Source organism: Acanthisitta chloris, unplaced genomic scaffold (genome assembly GCF_000695815.1).
Source record: "Acanthisitta chloris isolate BGI_N310 unplaced genomic scaffold, ASM69581v1 scaffold20185, whole genome shotgun sequence".
Taxonomy (NCBI): domain Eukaryota; kingdom Metazoa; phylum Chordata; class Aves; order Passeriformes; family Acanthisittidae; genus Acanthisitta; species Acanthisitta chloris.
The window spans coordinates 24926-27952 of NW_008674556.1; positions in this window are offsets into that span (position 1 = coordinate 24926).

Sequence of the window (3027 nt, forward strand, 5' to 3'; positions counted from 1 at the left end):
TCCCTGCACAGGGCAGGGTGTGGGACTGAGTTGAGGTCCCTTGCAACCCCACCCATTCCATGATTCCATGATATGGGAAGGTCCTGCCTTGGGGCAGAAGCGTTCCTGCTCTGCAGACAGATTCCCAGGCCTGTGCTCCCCCAGCTCTGAGAAGGCACCCAGGAATCTGCAAGGTGTGTGGGACAGGCAGAAGAGGAGCTGTGCCCTGGCACCCCAGCCTCAGAGAGAAGGGTCAGCTGCCCAGGCTGGGTGCCATGGCATGGCTCAGGGCTCGGGGCTCAGGCGTGGGCAGCAGCATCAGTCGCTCCTGGGTGCAGCCCGTGCACTGGTTACAACACGGTTGGTTTCTGGGAAGAGAAGGGTGGGCGCAGCCCCACCAGGACACCCTGCTGCCCCCAGAGGTGACCTCTGCAGCCATGAACACCTGTCCCTCACTGGAAGGAAACCCTGAGCACATCAACACCTTCCACACCTCTCTCGGGGTCAGGGACCAGCCACTCCCCTTGTTATCCCAATTTTATTGAGAGCATCAAAATTCGGGCTGAAGCCTCTCCAGACAGATTGTGCCGGGGCTGGGATAGGTCATCCCCAACCCCTGGCCCCTCCTGGAAGCTGCTGGAGGTGCTAGGGCTGCTCACACCCACCCAGTGATCTGGGCCAGCCAGAGCAGATCTGGGGCAGCCAAGCATGTCCCCAGCTCCAGTTTGCTCCCTGCTGGCACTGAGGTGGGGTGGAAATTCCTGTTTCCCATACTTTGAATGCTCTCTGCAGCCAGAAACTATGAGCTCATGGCTCTATACATAGGCACTGGAAAAACGAGTCTGCCTCCCTCCGCTGCTCTGACCATGCCAGAATCAAAGGGATTTTGGCATATCACGCCCATCTCTGTCAGTGTGTTCATTCCTTCCCAGGCCTGGCTTTTCTCAGTGCCTTTGCCCCACTTTCACATGCAGCAGCATCTTTGCTGAGAGACAAGGCTGAGTCTACTGCTGCCTGAAGGACAAGATACTGAGATCGAGGCAAACCCATCCCTAAACTCTGCCTGTAATCATTTTTCTCAGGCTTTAAGTGAAGCTCTAGGCCAGTGTTTCAGCCCCCTCAAACCAAGAGTTCCAGGATCCAGGGCAAGAGGACCAGGCTCAGGTGCTCTCCAGAATCCACAGGTGAGACCTTCTCTGCTCTGAGGTTGGTCGTTTCCAGTGAACAAAGGACATACAAAGGACATTCCAGACTAAGACACTGTCCCAGGTTGCCCAGGGAGGCTGTGGCTGCCCCAACCCTGGCAGTGTTCACAGCCAGGTTGGATGAGCCTTGAGCAACCTGCTCTGGTGGGAGGTGTCCCTGCCCAGGGCAGGGGGTTGGGGCTGGATAATCTCTAAGGTCCATTCCAACACCTTAGCAATCTATGAAAATATGATACTATGATACAAAGTGATGAAGCAGGGACATTTCCAATGAGCCTTTAAAGGGTCTTGGGTGCCCCCAAGCTCATCTATCTTCCCTCACGCTTGCTTTGCCTGAGCTAGAGTGGGAAGATCAGTGTCTTTTCATTCTGGGTGTCTCCATCCTGCTCCTCAGGCACCTGGCAGGATGAAGACCCACCACCAGGATGACAATTTATCCAAGCCGGTCCAAACTCCATCGGAAAATCTCTTCCTTCAGGCTTCCCCTCGGTGCTCTCCGCCGTGCCCAGGAGGTGGTGCTCTCGGATGGGCTTTGGACGCGCATAAAAAAGGTCCATGGTGCACTGAACAAGTGCCCGGAGCGCCGAGTGGAGGTGGTGCTGCCCCTCAGACGGATGCTGCCCGGTCCCTGCCAGCGCCTGGGAACAGCGCGCTGACCCCGCGGCAAACCCTGCTTAGATCCCCGTGCAGCAGGCAGGCCAGCCCTGCCAACACCGCCCAGCGCAGCGCCCCGCGGGGCGGGGACAGAGCCGCACAAATGGGGGTCGTGGCATCATCCCTGGCCCTGGAGGTGCTGCCAGGTGTCAGCAGCCGCTTGGGACAGCGCTGCCGCCGGCTGCGGGGAGAGGCAAAGGCGATTTTGTTTCCCTAGCCTAGGACAGAGGCACTGAGGAGCACAGGTTGGGGTTTAAAGGAAACCAGGGATGTGCCTCTTCATGGATACCCCTTGAGGAATTCATTTAGGGTTGAATAGATACACTCTTGGCACTTCTATAGACACCCCCTCATCCACAGAGCTCATTACCAGCTGCCTCCCAAGTCAGGAGCTCTATGTTGATTATAGCGAGGTTGCAGATCCACGCACATCCAGCACGGACTGTTATCCAGCACAGCGAGGTGTCCCCAAACCTCCCAGCCTGGAGCAGCACTGACCTCTGCCATTTGCAGACAAGTGTTCAGAGGTGTGGACACCCCCCACAGCACTCCGGTGGCACCTCAGCTCGGCTGATTCCCTCACAGGTGGCTGTACTGCACCTCTGTCCCCACAGAGGAGCTGCTCCGGCACCGAAGAATGAGCAAAGAGCCGTGCCCAGACCACGTGGGATGCATGATGCAAGCAATGCACATTTCCTTACAGCTTCTGAAGCGCAGTGGGGAAACCAGGCACCCAGCCTGCCCCAGTCTGCAGTGGTGAGCACCCAGTCTGCGTCAGAGCACAAGAACGGGTGCCCAGCCTGCCCCAGAGCTGGGCTGTGCACGTACTCAGCACCACTGGCTCTGGCTGCCCACAGCTCGGCACAGCACAGGGCTGGGTCCTGGGAACGGAGATGTTCTTCCAGCCAGGTCTCCAGATTCTGCACAGCCACCTCAGTCTGGAGGGCAGGAAGGGTTTCAGAGAGGCAAGGGAATGGGCAGCTGCAGCAAGAAGGTGAGAGGTGGATGGGTGGTCCAGGCTGTCAGCTGCACCAGCATCAGGCAGATGTGGCTGGCACGGGGATACAGGGGAAGGTGCACAAACACACACTGGGAGCAAGGCTCTGTTTCCAGGAGGGACGAGGCAGCTCCAGGGGCAGTTTGCCACCGGAATGACTGCTCACAGGACGCTGTGGCTTCCCCACCTCTC